At 47.1% G+C, this 25,644-nt stretch overlaps 1 long non-coding RNA gene across 1 annotated transcript in view; it reads right to left on the reverse strand.

Annotated features, from left to right (window-relative positions):
* Nucleotides 1-746: 746 nt before the first annotated feature.
* LOC148683706 (uncharacterized) overlaps nt 747-25,644 on the reverse strand; it is a 30,080-nt gene continuing 5,182 nt past the window's right edge. The window contains exons 2-3 of the long non-coding RNA XR_015946763.1: nt 8,243-8,401; nt 747-892 (exon numbers count right to left, since the gene is read on the reverse strand). This is a non-coding gene — a long non-coding RNA (uncharacterized LOC148683706). The remainder of the gene's footprint in view (nt 893-8,242; nt 8,402-25,644) is intronic.

The following is a 25,644-nucleotide window of genomic DNA, read 5'->3' on the forward strand; positions in this document are numbered from 1 at the left end:
CATAATAATAATAATAATATAATTTATTATTTATACCCCGCCCATCTGGCTGGGTTTCCCCAGCCACTCTGGGCGGCTTCCAACAGAAATATTAAAATACACTAATTTCTTAAAGATTAAAAGCTTCCCTAAACAGGGCTGCCTTCAGATGTCCTCTAAAAGTCTGGTAGTTGTTTTTCTTTTTGACATCCGGTGGGAGGGCGTTCCACAGGGTGGGTGCCACTACCGAGAAGGCCCTTTGCCTAGTTCCCTGTAACTTGGCTTCTCGCAGCGAGCGAACCGCCTGAAGGCCCTCGGCACTGGACCTCAGTGTCCGGGCCGAGCAATGGAGGTGGAGGCGCTCCTTCAGATATACTGGACCGAGGCCGTTTAGTGCTTGGTCTTCCCTGTGAGGGGTTGTGCCCGGAACCTGAGCTCAGGGGACACCTGAGTGGAGGTCTAGCAGACCCCCCTGCTTGCCACCGTCCCATATATTCACCCAAGGCTGACCTATGGTTGGTGCCCAGGGTCAGCGCTGCCTGCAAGGGTGTAGGGAGCTAGTCGAACCAGAGCCTGTGCAACCACTCACTTGATTGTAATCAATAAAGTTGTGGCCTAAATTCTGCCAAAAACCAAACAAAAAAATTTGAGTCTTGCCTGAATTTATTGCCGGGGGAGGGGTTTAAAAGGTCTCCACACGCAGATGTGGAGACCTGAACATGAGGCTGGAAAAATGAGAGAACAAGAGAAAACAAAATGGACAGAGTTATCTCCATAGAAGAGGCCCCACCAGAGGTCGCTTTGCTGAAGGTCTCCTCAAAGCTGGAGGCAGTCATGGCCCAAACAACCCTGATTTCACACATGGCATTCCACCCTCCACCGGGTTAGAGCTGGGAATGGAAGAATCCGTCCACTTTGGAAAAATGAGAAATGGAGAGAATCAATCTTAAAAAATTTTTCAGCCATTTTTTAAAATTCTCATGAAAATTCATTAGCATTTTAGAGTGATTCCCCCTCCCCCTAATAAACTCTCTTTTTTTGCATGCAGATTGACTAATATGCACATTTCTGTGTGCCAGGTTCCTAATATATGCATTTCTGTAAACATTGCTCAGCTGGAGAACTGCATTGCAAAATGAGTTGAGACCTTTGAAGGATTTGGTTTTTTTAATTTAATATATTTCTCTTCGGCCTTTCTCCCAAGCTGGGATTTCAAGGCACCTTACAACGTTTAAAAGCACCGGTTGCAAAATGCAGAATAACAAAAGCAAACTAGTTAAAAGGCCATGATTAAAATTCATCACAGCACATTTTAAAACTAGCAATTAAAATGCAATTTGTTCTGGTTTGGTAATCAGCATCGCCTGCACCTTAGGACGGCTGTGTTTCAGTTCTCATATTGTTTTAGAAAGATTTGGCTTTAAATGCAAAATCAAATTTCTCCCCTGTCCCTAATTGGAACATTTGTGGACTACCCTTCCTTGTCTGGTGAATGAGCCAGCCCATTTGAGAGTGATTGCAGATTGATATGAGAAGGAGCCTGAATGCTTGTGTCTGATCATCCTCGCATTAAAAAAAAAAGAACACCCCTCTTTGTCTTTCAGCTGATTCTTCATGTGTGGTTTCAAAAAGATGAGAGGGGAATTGGAACAAGAGAAGCAGCCTTCATTGGAGAGCCAATAAGTGAAGAGCAAACATTTGTTCTGGCCCATTTGAACTTATGCAAACGGCACTCAAGAGTGAGCATCCATCACTCTTTATTCCCCTCTTGTCTCATTATTTCATTAGGGGTTTTTGGTTTTTTAAAAAAAATTAAATTCAGATGGTCTTATCAAACTCCTTGTTCTTTCAACTTCATTGTTTTTTTCTCTTTAATTCACTTTGCTTTTGTTCTTTCTTGGATGGTTGTCATTTTCATGCTTCTTTTCCTCCTATCAGCTTTGTTTTCTCTTTTTGTGCACCAGATTTTCAGCAAAACGCTATCCTGCCCTTGAGTTACTGACAATGTTTGGTATTATGAAGATCCACAGATCTATACAAGTGGATGAATCAACAAGGTGTTATTTGAATTTCAAGGTCTCAAATATAGAATCAATATTCATAAATGCACACATATCTAAATATATGAACCATGTGTCTGAAATAGTATGGGAGAGCAATCCTGAAGCCATTTTGACTCTCCCAATGACCTCAAACATTCCTCCGCAGTAAGGGAGGCCACTGGCGGAGCTTAATTCTTCGGCACTGGGGGTGGAGAGCAGGCGGGGGCGGGCTGGCACGCGTTCTGGGGGCATGATGCACCGCCCGAAGGGGCATGGTGCACATTCTGGGGCGGGGCCCCCAGCGCAGGTGGGGGGCAGCCGCCATGGCGCCCTCGGGATCGCGCTGCCTGGGGCAGAGCGCCCCCATCACCCCATCCTTCCTACGCCCCTGCGGGAGGCAAATGGGGAAAGCCTTCCCATTGTCTTTTTGCTTGCCAATCCTGTCTTAAGGGCGTCTTGGTGTATGAATAGGGTGAGCCGATGACCTGGATTCAGGAAGTAAGGTACTAACCATCATAAAATAATGGCTAGGCTGCCCAAGTAATGCAATCAGTGACCTTTATTAGGTATCCTGGCAGACAGGATTTCTGCTGTAGGCCGCCTTCTCTGCTGTAGACTGCCTTCTTCTGTGATGTATGTATGATGTTTTTGGGGGGGTTGGTCTTGGGCCACCCAATCAAGTTGGCCAGTGAGTGGAGGAGAGCCAGGCACTCTGCCTTGAGCTCATTGGAGGCCAGACGGTCTAAGAATGAAATAAATAAAAGAGAGGAGAATCTGCCCGTCTCTAAAAACACACCAAGATAAATTCATATTATTTATTCTGGTTGCGGAATACGGCTTTAGTGCTGCAGAATGTGGCTCATGTCAGCATCAAGTACCCGGAGTTCTGCCAACATGGAACTGGCCTGGTGGGCAACTAACTCTTTCACCACTACTACAACTTTTTAATGTTTACTAAGAAGAAGAAAAAGGGAAGGAAACAAACCCACAACAACAAATTAGAAATCTTTATTGGACATACAGATAGAAAATACAAGTACAATGTATAGTAAAAAAATAAAATAAAAATTAAATAGGCATATATATATTTATATATATACAAAAAGAGGATCAAACAAGAAAATATAAGTACAAAAGAAAGAGGATGAAGGTTTAAAAACGATATGAAGAATGTTGAAAGTAGACTGAAACGATAAGGAATGTTATACCGCGCAACCAAGCACATGAATCTAAAAATATCAGAAGAAAGTAGTGTGGAAGTCGATCATCGGGAATTTTTGTAACTTTAGGTTTGAACTTAAAGAGTTGTTGTTATTATTGCTATACTAAGTTGAATTTTTATTTGAGAATTATAGAGAATTTGTAAAGATAATGAATGTAATGAGCCCAAATGTTTGATAATGGAATATGTGGTATGCGAAAATTAATAAAAATTAATTAAAGAAAGAAAGAAAAAGGGGTGTGTGAGAGAGTTTTCACTTTGAAAAACCAAGGCCTTTTATGTACAAGTTTTTGGTCTGTTCCCTGGGGCGAAACTCCAACTTCCTGTGAGATTTCTGTCAGACAGCAAGGTCTTTTATAAGGCCCCAGACTTCAAATGGATAATCCCAGGTGTTGGTGGGAAGAGCAGTGGTTTTGATACCGCCCGCCAGCGGCAGCAGGTCTGACTCCTCTCCAAAACGTTTCAAGATCACGTTTCTCTGCAGTGACACTTGTGCGTCTCCTGTCAGGCACACCTCCTACCCCCCCCCCCCATTCATAACAGCAAGGGATGCAATTGTGCTTTGCTCGGTACCATGGGGTAGGTGATGCCTGAAGCCATTTGTTCCCTCGCGAATTGCCACCCGCTGAGCTGCAATGCCAAGGAAACAAGGCAAGAAAGCAGAGCATGGGGGACAAAGGAGCCAAGGGGGGGGGACCCACCAAACGGAAGCTGCTTTTTCATAGAAACCATTCCTCCCTCTTTCTTTCTTTCTTTCTTTCTTTCTTTCTTTCTTTCTTTCTTTCTTTCTTTCTTTCTTTCTTTCTTTCTTTCTCTTTCCTTCCTTCCTTCCTTCCTTCCTTCCTTCCTTCCTTCCTTCCTTCCTTCCTTCCTTCCTTCCTTCCTTCCCTTTCCTTTCCTTTCCTTTCCTTCCTTCCTTCCCTTTCCTTCCTTCCTTCCTTCCCTTTCCTTCCTTCCTTCCCTTTCCTTCCTTCCTTCCTTCCCTTCCTTCCTTCCCTTTCCTTCCTTTCCTTCCTTTCCTTCCTTTCCTTTCCTTTCCTTTCCTTTCCTTTCCTTTCCTTTCCTTTCCTTTCCTTTCCTTTCCTTCCTTCCTTCCTTCCTTCCTTCCTTCCTTCCTTCCTTCCTTCCTTCCTTCCTTCCTTCCTTCCTTCCTCCCTTCCTTCCCTTCCTTCCCTTCCTTCCTTCCTTCCTTCCTTCCTTCCTTCCTTCCTTCCTTCCTTCCTTCCTTCCTTCCTTCCTTCCTATAAAATTTATACCCCAGTTTAATGGTGGAGGGAACTCTTAAAGTGCTTTGCAAAAAGAAGAAGAAGAAAAAACAATGAAAATGATCAACGGAAACAATCACCGTATTTTTTTCGTTTATAACACGACCCCTATTTTGGGGGACTCCAATTTAAGAAAATGGGGGGAGATGGCCCAGAGGTTTTTGGGTTTGTTTTTTTAAAATGTATTTTTATTAAAGATTTTCTTGGTTTACAAAAGTATGTGCAATGTCTCTATTTTTTCTTTCAAATAACATTTTTTACAGATCAGTTTCATTTGTTGAAACATCAGTGTTACATTAGGAAGAAAAGGAGGAAAGAGGTGGAGGGGGGAATGGTGCTGGCCCAGAGTTATTGAGCTTTTGGGGGGGAGGATTGCCCAGGGTTTTTCAGCTTCTTCTTTTTTTTGGGGGGGGGGGAATGTCGCCAAAGCCAACAACCACCTGCCCACTCGCCATCAGCCGCCGCCAATTGCACGCCCTGATTTTGAACATTATTTTACAGTAAAAAAACCACAACAACACCTTGTCTTATAGACGGAAAAGTATGGCACCAACAATAATTTAAAATGTTCAAAAAAAAAATCAAAGGTGAACTGAAAGCAGTTTGAAACATGCATCAACATTCTAAATATCTTGGTAGGCTTGTCTAAGCAGAAATATTTTTAGCAGGCACCAGAATGAGGCTCCCGCTGGAGACTTCTGAAGGCAGTCAAGGGCGCTGAACCGAGCTCTGTGAAGACAAATGATTTTTGGATGAGTGAGGAGATGCCTCCGTAGGTCAGTTGATAAAGCATGAGACTCTTATCTCAGGGTCTTGGATTTGAGCCCCATGCTGGGCAGAAGATTCCTGCATTGCAGGGGTTTGGACTAGATGACCCTCGCGGTCCCATCCAACTCTACAATTTGATGATTCTATTTGTGAGAGAATGGGGAGAGGGAGAGGGAGAGGGAGAGAATGGTTGTCAGCGATTTCCAATGGAAATGGGAGTGGAAATAGTGCAGCTGATTTGAGGTGCGGGTAATACGCCTGAAGGCTATTGCCCCTACCATCATTCTTGGCACAGCATTTTTCACAATTAGCAATTTCTGGTGTGTCTTCGAGGGCAGCCCCAAATAGAATACAGTAATCTAGCCTGGACTACTTTTTCTCTCACCCCTAAGCAGTGGCGGAGCTTCGTGCTCTGGCACTGGGGGGGCGGAGAGCTCTGGCACTGGGGGTGTGGCTGGTGCATGTCCCAGGGGCGTGATGTGTTGCCCGTAGGGGCGTGGCGCCCAGCGCACGGGGGGGGGGCAGCCACAATGGCACCCCATCGGGATCGCACTGCCGGGGACTGTGTGCACCCCCCGCACTCCTCTTCCTCTGCCAGTGCCCCTAAGAGCTATCTATTCTGAGCAAGAAACCTTCTTCAAAGAACATCCAACTCAGCTCTAACCTTGGAAACAACTGATCCACAAAGTGGCCTGGTCCACCCTACCATAGCTGCCAAGTCTCCCGTATTCACCGGGAAATCCCCGTTTTTCCAGCTGTTCCTAGCTGAAAAAACGGATTTTTTTTGTTTTTCCCCGGTTTAGTCTGGCGCGGCGGCCATTTTGGAACTGGGCGGAGCATGCTCAGAAGCGACTTTTGATGCTGCTCTGCCCAGTTCCAAAATGGCTGTAGTGCGACTTCTGGCGCAGCGGCCATTTTGGAACTGGGCAACGCAGCATCAAAAGTCATTTCTGAGCATGCTCCGCCCAGTTCCAAAATGGCGGCAGCGCTACTTCCAGTCTGCTACTTCTGGCCCGGTCCCTTATTTCTCCGACAGCAGCTTGGCAGGTATGCACCCTGCCCCACTCTTAGTATTGCAGCTGCCAGTCGTCTCCTGTCCTCCCAGAGTTCATCCAGGTCCTAACGAAGCACATGCAAATGAGTGCTCTGAAAAGAGTCACCACAGCAATATACCATAATTTTGTTTTGTTTCCCCACCCCGCCTTCAGTAGGCTCCTGCGGTTCAAGGGAACATGCATACGCCACAATTTATTTTGTTTTGCTCTGTGAGTAGAAAGTTTAAAAAAACAGGCAGCCTTGGGAAGACAACAGTGGCACAGTGATGGGCCAGGCTGAAAATTTCTGATGTTGCATCTTGTCTAGGGTTGGTGCCAAACCCTTGGTAGATCAAGCCACAGAAAATACACCCTTGTGAGTCACAGAGTGTTTTTATTTTATTTGTTATGCCAAGCTAATCTGAGGCTACAGCAGTCTAAACCATCTTCCCCTGACCTGGTGCTCTCCAGATGTTTAGAAGTGACAGAGCAAGCCTGACTCCCCACTGCTGGGGCTCTGTGGAGTGTGTGTGTGTGGGGGGGGGGTCCACCACTGCACCCCCAACCCAGCTATTCATGGCAGCAGTGGCAGAAGCAGAAGGGGACCCAGGCAGACTGGGTCCGGTCCTGCGCCAGGTCCAGGCTGGTGCAGTGATCAGGCCTGAAGTTGGCCATTTGTGAGACCAGATCAGGATCCAGGGGTTGGCTCAAGCCGGCCCCCTCGCCACCTTTATGATGGCCTCTCTTGGAGCTTTCCACCAGACTCCGCTGGCAGGGATGCCACCAGGCAGCCTTCCAACCACCCACACGTTTGGCAGCTGGCGGAGACCAGCTGAGCTGGAAGAAATAAGCAGATAGACACCTCTGACAAATCCACACACTTCTGGACTGCCTTAAGGGTGGTTAGGATGGCGGCCAGTAACTCCCACCTGACCCAGTTAGGGATGGCAAGGTGCGATTCTGAAGAAGATGCACTTGATCTGATCTGTGGGGTTCTGGGCAGTTGAGCACTCTAGATTCCTACACTGTTATGGATTGGCATCAGAGGTTGCCTTCCTCTTTTCATGGTTTCCTTAAAAAGTAATTTGACTGTTTTGGCCTGGCTAGGATTTATTGCTGAAGTCTGATAATGCTCAGAGGCAGTTCTAAGGTAGCGCATCCTGTTTGGCTGCAGGGGGTGCTGCAACAATGATGTAGAACGGAGTGCGAGGGGCAGGGGAGGGGGGTACTGGATTTTACCATCGCACAAGGCGCCACTGAGATTTGAGAACCCATGGCCTGCCTTTCCAATGCTCCTTGCTTACCTGGGTGGAAAACAGAGTGTGATATAAGAATACCACCAACCTTTGCTTCTGGCCATGCTTATAACTGGCATGTGGCCCTCTGACATTTACCTAGAAGGGAATGTAGCCTGAATACCCCAGGCTGCAAACTGTCTTGGGGCACCCTCTGAACCGAAGGAGTGGAAAGCCTTGGGGAAACTGTGCATATGCAAAAGAAATTTGTAAATTGGAAGGAAAGCAGGTGGGAACAAGAACAGTAAAATTTCTAGTGCATTTGTTGCACGTCAGAAGAAGAAAACCAGGAATTTTGGGATTCCAAAATTCATGGAGAGATTTGAATGAGGAAAATGCCTCAGTGGTAGTACCAGGGGTGGGCTGTGACCATTAGTCCACCTAGCTCAGTATTGCCTACACTGGCTAGCAGCAGCTCTCCAAAGCCTCAGGCAAGGATCTTGTCCCAGTTCTACCTGGAGGTGCTGGGGACTGAACCTGCAGCCTTCTGCATGCAAAGCAGATGTTCCATTCCCCAGTGTGAGGGGAGCCCTGGGCAACTGAGGACCAGAGGACAAGCCAGGAGATGGGGCTGAGGAAGGAAGCCAGGACCAAAGAATCAACAAGGAGACAGGGACACACCTGGACTCAGGATTACCTGGTTGTTCAAGTGAGGCTCAGCTGAAGCAAGAAGAACAGCCCAGGTAGATCCAATGGCCAGCTTAGGTGAGTGGAAGCAGCCCAGGGTCAGAAGGTTCTTCAGGAGGCGAGGAGCCACAGCCTGCAGTGATTCGCCACACAGATTCAGTAGCAGGTGCTGAAAGGCAGGCCAAGAATTAGACTTGCAAGAACGAGACCCCAAGAGCACCTTTGCTTGCATTTTCATGACATCCCACAAGACTTCCCACCAGCTCTATATTGTGTCTATACACACTCTTTGCATTCACATCCTACATTTCCTCCCGGGAGCTCAAGGAGGAGGTCTTCCCCCTCCTCAGTTAATCCCCACAACAACCCTGTAAAGTAGTTTAGGCTGAGCGGCAGTGATTGGCCCCGGAGGTCACCCAGGGAGCTTCATGGCTGAGTGAGGATTTGAGCCCTGGTTTCCCAGGTCCTAGTCCAACATCCTAAACACCATACCACATTGGCCCTACTTTTCCGCTGCCTTTTCCATAGCCATAAGGTATAAAACTGGAGCCCATAAATCTCACAATGTACAATTTCAGAAAGATTTTTCTTTCTTTCTTTCTTTTACAAAGCATGTTATTGACCTCATCTTCCATTAAAACTCTTAAAACTTGTGATTGCAATTTGCAGCAACGAGGCCTTAGAGACTTTTATATATGGAGATTATTGACACAGCAGCATGTGAGAAAGCTCTGGGAGTACGTGAAATACAGTACCTCAAAGTAGCTGACGCACGTAAGGGTGCCGTATTAGTTGCGTTGACGCACAGGAGTGTAGGAAGGCAATAATAATAAAAAACCAATTAAATTTTGAATTGTAGCATATTTTCCAACAGCACAACACGCATCGGCCATTGTCAATTGCACAATAACTCGGTGTATATCTTCCTAAATACTTAGAAATGCTACCCATTCAAGGTCTTGGCTAAGTTTTAAGGAGTCTTAGAATTGCCAAGTCTCACTTCCTAAAATGGAATCTGGGGGTGCATGAGGGATTTACCCAGTAAGGTGAGCCATCAATCCATCTAAAGTCCGGCTGATGGGCTGATATGGCCTTCATCCAGAGCAAGTTGAGACAGCCCTGAATCACCCTGAGTTTGGCCCACTTGGAGCTTCTCAGGACTATCAAAAGTGGGGCCAAGGGAAGGAGGTGCTGCATTTTGAGAGTTTCCCTGGAGAGAGCATCCCAGAAATGAGGGGCCACCACCGAGAAGACCTGAAAAGGTGCACGGAGGAGGACTTCTGGTGACCAAACCAGGATCATGGGGAAGAGGCCGTCATTAAAGCATCAGACTCCTGAGTTGCATAAGGCTTTATAGGTCAAAGCAAGCCCTTTGGATGGAGCCTGGAAACCAACTGGTAGCTAGCACAGTTGGACCAGAAGTTGTGTTCTATGCTCTGAGCATCTGGTCCCAGCCAACCATCTGGCTGCCGGATTTGGGGCTAGCTGCAGTATCTGAAAGGTTCTCAGAGGATGGTTGACCTGGAACAAGTTCAGTGCTATGTTGGGAATGTGTTAGAAAGCTAAAATGGCAGGTCACAGACCCAGCAAGCTGGTATTGATCAGTGTGTGGCAGCTGCTGCCTGCCACAGATGCCATAGAAGCCTGCCAGGAACACCAGTTTCTGGGGGTCACAAGTGGGAAAGAGCTACTTATTGTGCTCATACACTGCCAGGGGGCTTCCTAGAGGCATCTGGTTGGCCACTGTGAGAAGAGAATGCCAGACTAGATAGTCATTGGGTCTGATCCAGCAGAACTCTACTTACGTTCTTCGAAGTCTTACACTCCAAATTCCCATTCATCACTTATTATAGGGACTGTAAAAGAGATTACAATGTATGAAGCAAAACCTCCCACAAATTGCCATGTCTAATGTTGCTGTTGCTGTTGCTGTTGTTGTTGTTGTTGTTGTTGTTGTTGTTGTTGTTGTTGTTGTTGTATTTTCTAAAACACTAACACATCAGCACAGTATCCAAAGAGCACCCCTCCCATTTCCAAAAGAAATGTCTCTCTAAATTTGCAGCCTCACTAGGTGACACTGGGCCCAAGTAAAGTAGATAGCTTCATTAGTTTTCTGATGAAACCTTGCATGCCTAAAACGAAGGCAGCCTTCCTCAACTGGTGCACTCCAGATATTAGTGACTACAACTCCCATCAGCCCTAGCCAGCTGTTGTGTTGGGGTGTTGGAAAGGCGATAGGTCATTTGCCAGTTGTACCTGGTACCCATTGTGATTGGTAGGGCAGAAGGCAGGGAGTCCAACAGTAGGTGGCGCCAGAACCAACAGCAGGAAGAGCCAACTAATTCTTGCTTTGTCCCCACCCTCCTCCTTGCTGGATTCTACATGGGTGACACTAAGGGGGAGGAAGCTGGCAGTTAGTGCTGCGATCCCCTGGGCACATTGTAAGCAAGAAGATATGCAGGTGGGGGGGGGTGAGAGCCGACTGAGGTTGGTAGAGTTGTACTCCACTTGCCCTGATGGCTTAGCCTCCAGTGGCATTTGCTTTGCAAGCAAAAGATTCCAGGTATCTCCAGCATCTTCAGGTAAACCTTGGAGAGAACCCTGTTTGAGACCCCAGAGAGCTACTGCCAGTCAGTGTAGATGCAGTGGTGTAGGAAGGGGGCCGCGGGGTGTGTGGTCTGCCCCAGGTGTCATCAACGAGGGGGGGTGACAAAATGGCCAACCAGCTGGGAGGGGCGGGCGCACCGCTTCCCTGGTCCTGGCGCTCGGGTCCGAGAGCGCTGCCCGCCCACCTCCTGGCACTACCATCCTGAACTGGGGGTGGCTGGCACCCGCTTGGGAAGCCATGGGAAGGTGGGGGTGGGGGGGGCGAAGCCTGACTCCATCCCACTGAAGATGTGGGGCGGGGGTGGAACCTTCCGCAGGAAAACACAACATGCACAAAGAGGCTCCCTGCAGCAGCGAGTGTCTTTCAAAACACAAGCAAAGCAACCGAGCCAGGTGACTTTTGTTTATGCCACACCCCCACACCCCCACTGAGCAGCCTTGCAAGCCTTGGATCTGGGGAGGAGGTGCCAGAAGGGCGCAACATCCTCCACTCGGGGCTGGAGTCACTCCAGCGTCGGTGGGGGTTGGCTGTGCGATGCCTTTGTTCTCTGCCTTTTGCCCCGCCCCCTTCATAGCTGCCAAGTACCCTGTTTTCCCCGGGAAACCCCCGTTTTTACTTACCTTTCCCCGGTGGTCCCCCATATCACTTCGTCTCCCGTTTTTCTCCGTTATTTTCTCCGGCCGGTGGCCATTTTTTTCTTTCTGATTTGCCCTTCTATAGGCACCAAAAATGGCCGCCGCCGGCTTCAAAAGTCGCATCTACGCATGTCCGGAAGTGCATAGCCACGACTTCCGGTGTCGGCGGCGGCCATTTTTGGTGCCCATAGATGGGCAGAGCGACACCGGAAGTTGTGTCGACGCACTTCCTGACATGCGTAGAAGCGACTTTCAAAGCCAGCGGCGGCCATTTTTGGTGCCCATAGAAGGGCAAAGCGACACCGGAAGTTACGTCGACGAAACTTTCGGTGTCACACGGCTGCCGGTCCCGGATTCTGAAGTCCGGGACTTGGAAGGTAAGTCCCTTGCGTGGGCAGGTGTCCACCCCCTCCCGTCCTCTCCCGCCCTGGGCGTGTTGGAGTGACGCTCCGCCGCTGTGTAGATGGAACTGAGCTACATGGAGCAACGGTCTGATTCAATATAAGGCAGGTTTCTATGTTCCTATGCCCAGCTTTCTTGGTTCCTTCCTGTGGACCACATAATACGTGGCACAAAGCAAGCAGTCTGGTGGGCATGTTCCTCTCCCTCTGCTCCTGCGTGAGGCCTCCCTCCTCCATGCCAACAATTTGCATTGGTGGCCAGAAACCAAGGCTCCCGTGGAGTGAATGGTTCTGATTAAGCATCCTGCCAAGGAACCAGTGATGGCTGCTTTCTCCAGAATAGACAGTGGTTGTTTTATGAGCTCACCCACCATGTGCCTGCCTTCCTACTTAAAATGAGCCCAGGGGGTAGCAGTGACTGCCAGCTTCTTCCTCCGTAGTCTGTGTTACCTTTATCAGACTCAGCAGGGAGGAGGAAGAGGGCAAAACTATAATTAGTTGGTGGCTCTAGTTACACCTACTGTTGGTCTCTCTACTTTCTATCCTGTCGTACCTTGGTTGTCGAAAGGAATCCGTTTGACTTCCAAAATGTTTGCAAACTAAAGCATGGCCCCAGAAACAATGCTGACAGCCAAAACAGACATTCGGCTTCCAAAAAAAAGTTCGCAAACCGGAACACTTGCTTCCGGGTTTGCGGCGTTCAGGAGCAATTGGTACTCAATAGGAACTTAAGAAAAGCCTGCTGGATCAGACCAAAGGCCCATCTAATCCAATGCTCTGTTCTCACAGAGGCCAACCAGATGTCTCTAGGAAAACATTCCAAAGAAGACTTTCCCTTTGGTATATCTTGTTGGTGATATAACTCTTTAGCTGTCTGTCTGTCTGTCTATGAATGAATTCCTGGATGCCATGATCCATGATCTAAGTTTGGGGCAACTAAGCGCTTTGGTGTAGTTCTGCTGAACTCCAGAATAAATTTAAAATCACAAAATATTCAGCAAAGTAAAGCATGGATATATAGGAGTTAAACCGTTAAGATAAGTCCTTCCAAGTTCCTTCCAAAGCTCCCCTCTTCCCCCAGCATAGGAAAAATACTATACATTTGGTCAATTAAAATTGGTTTACTTACAAACTCTTTAAAGGTCTGGTTCATGTGATTTTCTATACCTCTGCACAGGCAGTAAAACTTAGCATAGCAGATCGTCCAAGTGTCCCTATTTTCCAGGGACAGTCCCGGATTTACAGAAACCATCCCGGTTTCTGATTTGATCCCATAATGCCCCACTATTCCTTAGGTCGTTCCTATTTTCATCAGAGAAATGTTGGAAGGTATGGTATAGTTACAAAGTGGTAAAAGTTCCTAAATTATGAAACTCAAACCTCATCACACACTGAGCTTCTCAGGTAGACTGGGGGAGGGAACAATAGGCTTGATTACCTATTTTCTCACAGGGTAAGGAAAGTGGACATAGCTAAGCCTGGCAGGACAGTTTACTCTTATAGTATTAACCCCTTCATGCATGAATTGGACTTAAGCATAGTGGTTATATGAGGCTGGTTATCCTACACATCTCACAAACCTGCAGTCTTTTTGTAGTCCCATGCACAAATTAAATTCTACAGCGCTGTGGATGTAGGTCAATAGAATTATTCCCAGTTCTGTAGACTTCTAATCTAATAATTTAGCCACTAGGCATTACTTCCTTTCTTGATCTACTCACTGAATACCCAAGTGAGACAAACAGAATGGGGATAATGCAAAATATAATTTCAGGCTTGGCAGGCTCCTGCAAAAAGCAGCTGAAGATTCTGCTTCTGTTGGGTTTTATTAAACGGGGAAATCGCAGTGAAACAATAGCGCCTCAACAAAATAGCTGGAGGAGAATTTGATTTCTGTCCATAGCTGCCAAGTTATCCCTTTTTTACAGGGATTTCCCCTTATGCTGAATAGGCTTCCTCGCGAGAAAAGGGAAAACTTGGCAGCTATGTTTCTGTCTGGCAGATGTGATACATCTCCCTTTCTTTTCTGTTTTGATTTATAAGAGGGGAGGGGGTTAATTTTGCAGGTGTGGGCCATTCACTGGGAATTAAAACTGCCCCACTTACTAGAAATATTTGGAACATATTAGAACATTAATAATCCTCCCAGCAATAGTCCAAAGACATCCCCCAGCCTAGATGAGTTGAAGAGCCACATTTTAGTTAGAAGTTTGTATTAAACCACAGAAGAGCAATTTTCTCCCTTTAACCATGCAGTGCAGGATATTGATATTTCCTGCTACTGTAGCTTTAAAGCAGGCATGGGAGCTGAAACTCAAACTCACATCAGCCCCAAACAGCTGATGGCCAGTGGTCAGGGATGATGGGAGTTGTAGTCTAGCAACATCCAAAGGGTCAGAGGTTCCCCATACGTACATAACATAACAGAATGATCTTCAGCATTCAGGGGAATTAGATGTGGCTGGACTGCCCTTTGGAATGATGGGAAATTTATCATTTGTTCCAACCCTGAAAGCCAATGGGTGTGCAAAAGCCACTGGGTGTGCTTTTATTTATCTCCAAAACTCCTTTCAGAAGTTGTTGAGGCAGGGATGGTGTTCCAAGTCCTAGTCTGGTCTCCTGCCCTAGCTGGAAAACCATTAGGTCCAGTCGGGGATGACTCTGGGGTTGCGGCGCTCATCTCGTTTTACTGGCCGAGGGAGCCGGTGTACAGCTTCCGGGTCACGTGGCCAGCACAACTAAGCCGCTTCTGGCGAACCAGAGCAGCGCAAGGAAACGCCGTTTACCTTCCCACTGGAGCAGTACCTATTTATCTACTTGCACTTTGTGCTTTCGAACTGCTAGGTTGGCAGGAGCTGGGACCGAGCAACGGGAGCTCACCCCGTCATGGGGATTTGAACCGCTGACCTTCTGATCGGCAAGCCCTAGGCTCTGTGGTTTAACCCACAGCGCCACCTGCGTCCAGCTGCAAAACTTACGTAGAAACAAAAGGTAATGAGGATGATAACAGGAGGGACAAGTCTGCAGATATGTGGGACCCCTATTAGCACCATGTGGTCAAGTCAGAGAGGTGCAATACCCCTGCCACTTTTCCAGGGACTTTTTTGGTTAGATTGATTACTGAGACACCTCCCTGGCTAAGCAGTCCCTGGCAGTTTTTGCTAAATTGATGCATTTCCCTATTAAAATTTGTACACTGGACTATACCCGTAGATCTCAGGGTGGTTCACAATATTAAATTACAATATAAGAAACACAAAATGCATAATAAAAATAAGAACAAAGACAACCCAAGGATCCCCGCTTCCACAGCATATTTAAAAGGGCATGTCAATCAGCCAAAGGCCTGAATGAAGAAGAATGTTTTAGCCTGGTGCCTAAAGGTGTATAGTGAAGGTGCCAGGCGAGCCTCCCTGGGGAGAGCATTCCACAAAAAGGGAGCCACTACTGAGAAGGCCCTTTCTTGTGTTGCCTCCCTCCGAACCTCTCGTGGAGGAGACACTTGAAGAAGGGCCTCAGATGATGAATGCAGAGTTTGGGGTTGTTTATATGGGGAGAGGTGGTCCTTGAGGTATTTTCATCTTGTACTAAATTGTTGGGCACTGCATTGTTATTGTTAGGGGCATGCGGAAGTTCTTATGTATAATAATGTACAGTATTGGGTGATGTTGTGATGTCCTATAATTATAGAAAGTTTTTTAAAAGAAGACGTTCCTTCTAACTGGAGTGCAGTGCCAACTCAAGGTCAAGTTGCCCTGAAGAGCAAATGGCTGGCATTCATTGGTGGAGCACCTGGTTCGCATGCAGAAGGTTCCAAGTTCCATACTTGGCTTCTTGAGGTAGGAACGGGAAAGAGCTCTGCTTGAAGCCATTCAGAGCTATAGCCAGTCTTAATTTAACAAACTTTTTTTTTAAAGGCTCTCTCGCCTACCTGGAGATTCAATCCTTCCCTCTGTCACTTGCGGGGTGCCAGGCAAACCTGGAGACTTCAGGTAAGCTCTGGAGGTCCGGCAACCATACCTGTGGCTTCTGCATAGCTGCCAAGTTCTCCCTTTTTTAAGGGAAATTCCCTTATGCTGAATAGGCTTCCTCGCGAGAAAAGGGAAAACTTGGCAGCTATGGGCTTCTGATTCAGTGCCCTAGCTACCACTGGACTCCAGGATCATTCCATTCCATTGCATTACTTCTGAAAGGGCAATCTCTGCAGGCTGTATCACTCGTATGGCAGGTGGGCATAGCTAGTCCAAAACTGCCTCAGGAGTTAGCCTAGGGTGTGTGTGTGTGTCTAATTATACCTGCCGGCTGGAGGTCCCTCTGCCACCACCACCACCTCCACTGGTTTAAACCGCCAAGAACTGCATTGCAAAATTCAGAGAAGTGTAGAATCTGTTGGATTGTTAAATTCCTATCTGGCGTTAGCCAAAGAGGGATGGATCCAGTTCACTTTTCCTATAGGGATTCTATATGCATTGCAATCCCACAAGCTACAGTCCAGAGACCTTTGAAAGAGGCCTTTGTCGGAACTGTTTGAAAATGGAAGAGACTCCCTCAGGAGGTTGTGGACTCTCCTTCTTTGGAGGTTTTTAAGCAGAGGTTGGGTGGCCATCTGTCATTAATTGAGATTCCTGGATTGCAGGGGGTTGGATTAGATGACCCTCGGGAGTCCCTTCAAACTCTACAATTCTACGAATCTAATCCAGACTTTGTCACAGAGAGTAAGGGCATTGCCTATTGGCAGATACTGCCAAGCAAGGCCTATTTCCTAGTGGAACGCTTTGAGTTAGCACCAGGCTGAAGGGGGGAAATCCTACCATTTATTATTTGAAGCATTATTTGAAGATGTCATTTAATATCTGTCAGGGCTGCAGCACAGCTGGCAAAGAGGCTGGGGAGTTTTGAGTGGGCTGTGTCATCTTCAGGAAGGCAGGGGCACAGAATAAAATGTGTTCTCAAGGTTTCCCTCAGGGTGGAAGCAATTTTATTGGCAAAGTGGCCCTGGCAGATAATGCCATCGAGGTCAGCCGAGACCTAAGAAATCTTATGTCATCTTCATATACTTTAGACAGCAGATGAGAGCTGACCTTACAAGAGAAGGGACAAACAAGGTATTTTCTACCCCCGTGGCACTCAAGTCACAAATGGTTTGTGTGCCCAGACCAGAGGTCGTGACAAGTCAGAAAAGAACAAATGAAGACTTTAAAAAAGAAAGGAAAAAAGAGTAGAGATAAAATACTCAGAACCTTTGGTCTAGGGGCCAGATCGGATCCTCCAGGCATCTCTGTCTGGTGCTCCAAAGTCTCCCATGGCCAATCCATGCACCCATCTCTCTCACTAGCCTTGCTTTGCACTCTCCTGGATTGGGAACCCCCCCCCCCAGTTGGAAAGTCTCTGAACCCAGATGATGCCTCTTGGTGGTGACTGGAGAGGTAAAGCTAAGGTAAAGGACCCCTGGACGGTTAAGTCCAGTCAAAGGCGACTATGAGGTTGTGGTGTTCATCTCGCTTTCAGGCCGAGGGAGCCAGTGTTTGTCCACAGACAGCTTTCTGGGTCATGTGGCCAGCATGACTAAACTGCTTCTGGCGCAGCAGGACACCGTGACAGAAACCAGAGCACACAGAAATGCTGTTTACCTTCACGCCGCAGCGGTACCTATTTATCTACTTGCACTGGTGTGCTTTCAAACTGCTAGGTTGGCAGAAGCTGGGACAGAGCAATGGGAGCTCACCCCATCATGTGGATTTGAACCCCCAGCCTTCTGATTGGCAAGCTCAAGAGGCTCAGTGGTTCAGGCCACAGCACCACCCATGTATCTGGTAACTAGAGAGGGGTACAAGAGTGCATGCAGAAAGCAACAAAAGTAAAACCCACCTCCATTGCAGACCCACCAACTGTTCCATTTTAAGCAGGACATCCTAGATCACAGAAGCCAATCCCCTTTTCTGTTTTGACCCTGGAATGCCCCCTTCCCTTTTCGTGAGTGATGGACCAAAAGACGCTCATGCTGGTGATCATTAGCAGCGTTGTGCTGAAGCTCCTTCCATTCCAGTGCCCTGGTCAACTCTGCTCTGATCGTCAGAGTTCCGGGTGAGAGCAGTGAGAGCGAGGAGCGCAAGCTGGCCGAGAGGGTGAAGGCGAGTGGTGCAGGCTGGGAGGCCAAGGGAGGAGGTCAAGGGCGAGCAGGCGAGCAGGGCAGTGAAAGTGTGGGTGAGTGGCATGGGTGAGGAGGTGAGAAGTGAGGGCAAGGGTGAATGGCTAGAGCAAGCAGGGAGGGCAAGCGGCAAGGGTGAGAGGCAGAATGATATCTGGGGAGGGGAGGTGTCCCAGAGTTTGCTTAGAAAAAGTTGGACAGTATGCCATTGCTCTGCTCACTTTTATCTCTGGGCAACCGTCCTGAGGGTGAAACATCAGTGGTGAGGCCCAAGGCAAAATTAAGCACAGCAATGGATGGGGAATTGGACTTCCCAAGTGGGCTTCCCACCAGACCATCTGGCCAACCACATTGATCCCAGAGTGATGGACCAGGTGGGCCTTTGAGCCTGACTCAGCCATGCATTTCTTAATTTCCTAAGCCCTCCCTGCTCTGAACTGAGGCCCTGCGTGGGATGGGATAGACCCAGCTGTGGGCGGAGAGGCCAGCTAACCATACAAAGCACAGAGCTAGGATGTGCGAAGCAGTCTTGCCCTAAACAATAATCTGTGTGTGTGAGGAGGTGTCAGGGATTGGACTCAAGAGGGAGAGATGGAAGAGGAGGAATGGTGGAGATCACCTGCCCCTTCTGCTGATGCTGCAGTAGAAGAGGGAAGCAGCCTTGATTTACAGGAGGGCTTTGAGGGGCTTGAGGAAAGTCACAGCTCAGAGATAGACGAACAGAAGAGTTGGGCAGTGTTAGAAGAATGGGGGGGAGGGGACTGCGGCAGGGCAGCCAGATGACACTTTGTCACTGGAGAGTATTTCTAATCCCCCTTCTCCCAGAACTCGGTGTTCATTAAGAGTGCAGGAACAACGGAATCAGAGACATTTGACCCCGAGCGGCCACTGTAAGGGGAGATGCCGTTGCTGGGATGGAGGAGGAAGGAGCTCAGTTTGGAGCAACGCCATTGTTAAGGCTTGCTCCGTACTTTTGTCTCTCGCTATTATGATTGAATAAACTAATAAAAAAGGACTCTATCTTGTTTTCTCTGCTCTTGCTGCAACTGGGGGAAGAGGAAGCCTTCATAAGAACTAACAAGCATGGGGCAGTGACAAGCAATTCTGAACTCCTTTCCCCTTTCTTTTCAGTCCATTTGAGCTTCTTCTCTCCCTGTCTTCTTTCTCCTCCACTGTCTGTCTCTCGGCCCCCGGCTGCAAACAAAATGATGCAGTCTTATCCTGTGTGTGTGTGTGTGTGTGTGTGTGTGTGTGTGTGTGTGTGTGTTCTGCTCCTGGAAAAGAAATGAAAGAAAAAAAAGAAGCACACGAACTTGGGAGGTTGTCTGTTGACCGTGTGTTGGCAAATCTGGCTCAGCAGAGCAGAATAGAAAACTGAAAATGGTATAAAACCCAGGCGGTGTGTCAGTGTTGCAAAACTCCCACTTATGGAGGCACAGATGATGTAACCCACTTGGCGATGTGTGGGCGCCTTTCCCATGAGCAGCTGGGGATCCTACCCCAGCAGGGTCAGCGCATGCTGTTTATTCCTGAGTCACCTCGTTCCGTAAATGGATTCTGTGCCTGCATACTCAGGATCCCACAGCCATGCCGCCAGGACTCTGAGTATTTTGGAAGGGAACGTTGACTTCTTGACAGCTCTCCAGTTCTCTTTAACTTCAGCAACAGCAGCAGAAATGTTTACATGCCAAGAGAGAAGGAGAGGAGGGTTCTGGGTAAAACACACACACACACACACACACACACACAAGCAATGAAGGAAGTGTTACTTGGTTGGTGAAATGTGATCACTGAAAGAGGCCCAAATTATGCACATTTGGTTTCTTAAGTAGCACAGCTAGGCTAGAATTTCTGCATAAAAGGTTGCCAAGTTGTACCCTGGCTATGGGGAAAATATTTGGTTCCATTCTCAGCTTAATACGAAACTCAGCTTAATACGAAACTCCCTGATTCGCTCTCCTGAAACAAACTGAAATGTAGCTATCACTGGGGATTCTAATGTATTTTAATGTGTGGTGGAAGCCGCCCAGAGTGGCGGGGGGGGGGCGGACCCGGCCAGAGTGGCGGGGTATAAATATTATTATTATTATTATTATTATTATTATTATTATTATTATTCTATAAATTTTGCAGTGTGGTTCTCCAGCCAAAGCATATGTACAAAACTGTGTATAAACTTTTGACTCAAAGGCATGTACAGTGGTACCTCGGTTTATGAACACAATTGGTTCTGGAAGTCTGTTCATAAACTGAAGCGTTCATAAACTGAAGCGAACTTTCCCATTCAAAGTAATGGAAAGTGGATCAATCTGTTCCAGACGGGTCCGCGGAGTACTCAACCTGAAGCATGATGTAATTGGTTCGGAAGTCTGTTCATAAACTGAAGCGTTCATAAACTGAAGCGAACTTTCCCACTGAAAGTAATGGAAAGTGAATTAATCCGTTCCAGATGGGTCCGCGGCGTTCGTAAACCGAAAATTTGTAAACCGAGGTGTTCATAAACCGAGGTTCCACTGTATTTGAGAAAATAAGATGCAAAATCGCATTATATTAGGGGAAATGGGTTGCAGAGATGTGTATGTTGGGAGAAATGCGCCCTAAAAGGCTGACAAATTCTGCTGAGGACTTTTTAAAAATGATAATGATTTGCAAATGGATGTGGACATGTAGGACTCTCTGTAGCACTGGTGAAATGTCACAGTGCTTCTACTCAGAGTAGACCCATTGAACTTAACAGACCCACCAACAACATCCAACATACCATCTCAGGACTATTTAATTGCTCATCTTCTAACATTGTGTATGCCATCAAATGCCAACGGTGCCCTTCAGCTCTCTATATTGGACAAACAGGCCAAACCCTACGCCAAAGGATAAATGGACATAAATCTGACATCAGGAACCATAAGACTGAAAAACCAGTAGGAGAACACTTCAATCTCCCAGGACATTCTATGCAAGATCTCAAAGCAGCTGTTTTATTACAGAGAAATTTCAGGAACAAACTGGAAAGAGAAGTTGCTGAATTGGAAATCATTACCAAGCTTAAAACCATGGAAGCACCTGGGATGAATAGAGACATCGGATTCTTATCTCATTATGCATGATCAAGCTTTCTTTAGCACCTCAGCCCAGGACTAATTGCAGCCATCAGCAGCCATTAACAGCCATCTCCAGGTTTACCACTCCCATCAGCCCATCACCCATTCCCACCCACCCCCACTACCCTCTGTATATATATAGGGTCTGACACTTCTGTTTCTAGTGTATCTGAAGAAGTGTGCATGCACACGAAAGCTCATACCAAAATATAAACTTAGTTGGTCTTTAAGGTGCTACTGAAGGAATTTTTTTCATTTTGCTTCGACTCAGACCAACACGGCTACCTACCTGTAACTAGACCCACCAAAGTTAGGTCCATTAATTGCCAGGAGCAGACTCTGAGCAGGACTTGCAGCTCTTAACTTATCCTCATCCACACTCCCTTTCAGAGCTATTTCACTTTCTTTCAGGGTAGATAATAGGAGGATTATTCTGTTCATAGAAACGTGATAATAGGAAAACGATTGCCTAGGCAATATGGTGTGTGTGTGTGTGTGTGTCTGTCTGCAAGCCATGTTTAAAAGATGGGAACAAATGATATTATGATGTCCTTGTGCCTAATTTATTTATCGTTTCGAGGGCATGCTCTGATGCATGTTTACTCAGATGCAAGCCAAGCTCTGCTCAATGGGGCTTGCTCCCAGACAAAGGTGTATACAATTGCAGCCTTAAATGTGTTTCTGACGGCAGTCTTAAACGACAACAGTGGCATGAATACCGCTTTCTGTGCACAAATGCAATCAGGATAAATCTGGCTACATTTGCACAATTTACATTTACCCAGGCATCAAGATAAACATTCCCATTGGTTCTCTCCCCTCCCCTCCCCATAACACAGCTGCAGATTTCGGCAATGAGCTGCCCGTCCTGGCTGACAGGCTGCAAATGAGACTGCTGAAGTCTGGCACCTTTGAAGTCCATGACAGTTTTGTGATTGGGTGCCAAGGCTGCAGGGATGGAAATCCTTCTGTTTCAAGAGAAGGGAAACCCTTTCCCATCTGGCAAAAACTCTCTCCTTCTTTTAAATTGGGGAGGAGGGAGCTCTACTAAAAATGAAACAAAATAAAAAAATCCACAAGCGTGCCATTCCCTGGAGCAGAACTAGATGTTATAAGAAATATGGGGAAGGGCTCTAGCTCAGGAGTAGAGCATTCAAAAAGGTTCCTGGTTCAATCCCCAGCGTCTCCAAATAGGGCTAGGAAAGGTTCCCCACAGAGCTGCTGCCAGTCAGTGTAAGCCAGTGATGGGCAATCTTTTGAGCTTGGTGTGTCAAAATTTGCCAAAAAAAAACCGAGCATAACTTGGGTGATGTGTCACTTCGAGAGAGAAAAACCATAATTTCACGATATTTATAGTTTAAATAACAAAAATGTATAATTGTAATATATAACTGTATTTAACAAACCAAAAACTAATTATTTAACCAAGCCAAACCAAAAACCCCTTATTTATCACAAAGTGCCCAGAGTTGTTGAGCTTTTTGGGGGGAGCTGCTGACCAAAGTTTTGGAGGTTTTTTGGGGGGTGCAAAAGTTGCTTTGCTTTTGGGGGGGGGTGATGCCCCAAAGCTGCTGTGCTTTTTTGGGGGGGGGAAGAGAACAGAAATAAATGATGAATAATACCTTCGCTGGAACTAACACGCAGCACCAACATAGTCTGCCAAAGCGCCAAAAAACCCCAGCACAGAATGGGTTAAAAAACGAATGCTGTTACACCCAATCATCGTCTGCCAAAGTGCCAGAAAAAAACAGCACAGAAAGGGTTAAAAACCAAACTCTGGCTACCACAACAACAACAACAACAAAGGACCCGGGTATAACAGCTGAGACAAACTGTAGCGGAGACAAACTGTAGGAGGAGCGGGAGAATAAATGGGGGGAAAAGAACAACAACAACAGCGTGAATGGGCCGATGGGGCGCGTGCCAGCAATGAGGGCTCTGCGTGTCACGTCTGACACGCATGTCATAGGTTCGCCATCACTGGTGTAGGCACTGCTGAGTTAGGTGGACCTCCTGCCCACCACACACACAGCAGTCTGTGCATTTGGACTGTGTCAGAAAGTTTTCTCCCCTGCTCATCTCTCTCTCTTTTGTTTTATTTTAAAAACTTGCTGGCTCCAGCACAGTCCACAATGGAGGCAACAGCCAACCTGCTTTCACACACCCCAGGCCAAACCCCTGCCGTACAAACTGGATTGGAGGGGGCACAGGGTATCCGCCAGACTGACTCCCACAAAGCTTGTAACAGCATAAAGCAGATTCCTATTGCCCCTTGTTCGCTACCACCTGCAAAATGTTGTAAGAATTTTAAGGTCTCAAATATAGAATATTCATAAATGCACACATATCTAAATATATGAACCATGTGTCTGAAACAGTATGGGAAAGCAATCCTGAAGCTGTTTTGACTCTCCCAATGACCTCAAATATTCGTCTGCAGAAAGGAGGCAAATGGGGAAAGCCTTCTCATTGTCTTTTTGCTTGCAAATCCTGTCTTAAGGCTGTATTTGTGTATGAATAGGGTGAGCCTGTGACCTGGATTCAGGAACTAAATCACAAAAGAATGGCTAGACTGCCCAGGTAATGCAATCAGTGGCCATTATCAGGTATCCTGGCAGGCAGTATTTCTGCTGTGCTCCTGTGATGTATGTATGATGTATTTTTGGGGGTGGTCTTGGGCTACAGGGTGGGCAATTTTAAGAGTCTATATGAGGGCTTGCGCACCATTGTTCAGGGTTCTCCTCCCTCCTGCGTGCAGTGAGTGGGGATCTTGTTGAAACAGTTTATTTTCTTTTAATAAAGATCAGGCTTACTAGCTGTTTTGCTTCTCAAATATACTCTGGTTGGTCTGTTTTTTCTTATGACAAAAAGTTGTAGTGTTTCATATGTACACAAACACACACACCCTATAGATAGTATTAATTCTATCAATGTGTAATTCTTTTAGTGCTTCCTATTGTTATCTGTAAGCAGCATTGAGTCCTTGTCAGGGAAAAAGATGGGCTATTACAACAACAACAACAACAACAACAACAACAACAACAACAACAACAACAACAACAACAGTGTTCCTGGGCTGGATCTAGACACATAAAAAAAAAGTTTCAGGAAAATGTTTTGTAAAGCTCTTAATGCAAAATCACATTGCTGAACTCTACAGCGCCATCTGGTGTCACAGTGTTATGACACATTTAAAACATGTAATTTATTTAGGAGATCACTGTAAGCAGATGAAAACTTGTATTTTAACAATGACTGTTCCCCATATAAAAGGGGTGCGCATTTTGCGCGGTCACGCATAGCACCCTGGGAGCCTCAGGCAGCCCCCAGCAGTTTGGAGGCTGGCACCACCTTCCCAGGCTGGATACCTGTGGTCTCCGCCCACACAGCCAGCCGTCCAATCCGGCCGGGGGAGGTGTTGCCAGGGTGGATTGGCCAGGTAGGAGGAGGTAACTATCCAGTGCTCACAGCAGAAGGAGAGACATACCTGGGAAGCAGTTGACGGCTCCAGAGCTTTCCCACCCTCCACCCCCCCAAAATTAATGCAGGTTAAACTCTTTTCTTCCACAGGCATATACGCACGCAGGCGCTGCTACGTCAAGGCCGCTGTTGAAGGGCCGGAAAGGACTTTCCCTGCATTGGCAGGTTTCGCCTTTCCCGTAACAATTCGTCACAACTTTGGTGGTTGCAGGCCTCTGGTGGAATCCTTTAGACATTTACCAAAAGGGGGGGCGTGGGGGAGGTGACCCCTGCCCCCATTGCGGCGGCGACACCAGGATTCCCGTTAAAGGGGTCTAGGGGGGAGGCATTGACCATTCGCCCAGGGGCCGTCATTGCCCTCCCCCTCCAGCGGCAGCGAAAAGGGGTGGCGGGCTACCTGCTTGAACATATGTTCTCCAGAGCTAGCCCAACCCCCATATATGCTGGATAACCCAGAAATTACCCAGACCCCCGGCTGGGGGGCTGGGAGGATAAGCGCCCAATGCCTGTGCCAAGGTCTCCCTACATCTGAATCTTCATAAAGTTGTGGCCAATTTTAATCCCATAGAACGTTGTCTGGTGTCGTTATTCTACTCGGGGGCTGACTGGGGTTTTGAGGGGTCTCCGCCTGACCGCGCAAATACTATGGATAGATACAAAACATAGACTATGGAATACTATGCAGTTGGAAATGTTGACAATAGGAACCATGCAGGGGATGGGGGAAAGTCTTGAGATTCACAGAAATCTCACTCTATGGATATGTATTTGGTATTGTAATTAATTTACATTTGTAAAATAAATAAATAAAAATAAAATAACATTGTATATTGACTAATGTAGCTCTTACCTTCCAAGTACCGGACTGCAGAATCCGGGACCGGCAGCCGTGTGACACCGGAAGTTGCGTCGACGTAACTTCCGGTGTCGTTTTGCCCTTCTATGGGCACAAAGATGGCCGCCGCTGGCTTCGAAAGTCGCTTCTACGCATGTCAGGAAGTGCGTTGACGCAACTTCCGGTGTCGCTCCACCCATCTAT

Source organism: Zootoca vivipara, chromosome 13 (genome assembly GCF_965207765.1).
Source record: "Zootoca vivipara chromosome 13, rZooViv2.hap1.1, whole genome shotgun sequence".
NCBI lineage: Eukaryota > Metazoa > Chordata > Lepidosauria > Squamata > Lacertidae > Zootoca > Zootoca vivipara.